The sequence below is a fragment of the Triticum dicoccoides genome, chromosome 2B (genome assembly GCF_002162155.2).
Source record: "Triticum dicoccoides isolate Atlit2015 ecotype Zavitan chromosome 2B, WEW_v2.0, whole genome shotgun sequence".
In the NCBI taxonomy this organism is placed as follows: domain Eukaryota; kingdom Viridiplantae; phylum Streptophyta; class Magnoliopsida; order Poales; family Poaceae; genus Triticum; species Triticum dicoccoides.
The window spans coordinates 409,405,591-409,405,982 of record NC_041383.1 but is presented as its reverse complement, the minus strand read 5'-3'; positions in this window follow the sequence as shown (position 1 = coordinate 409,405,982).

The following is a 392-nucleotide window of genomic DNA, read 5'->3' as shown; positions in this document are numbered from 1 at the left end:
CCCTCCGGGACAGGTGGCCCCTCCCGGTGGCCCCGGTACAATACCGGTATGCCCCTAAATATTTCTGATACTCCAACGGTTAACCGGGTAACCATAAAGCCCCTCTCTCTTTGCAGCCCAAGACCCCTCCAAAGTGGCCCAAAACCCAGCAAACTCCCCTCCATGCTCTCGGTCGTTCGATCACGATCGTGTGGGCGAAAAACGCTCCTCATTTGGACTCTCCTAGCTCCCTCTACCTATATATTATGCCCTCCCCCCGAAAATTCGCGGATGAACCCTAACCCTAGCCCCGCTCCTCTCGCCCGCCGGACATGTCCAATCTGGGCCGGACATGTCCGCCTCCGCCCCCTCAGCCAACCACCGCGCGCCACGTGGCTCCCAGCCCCGTCCCC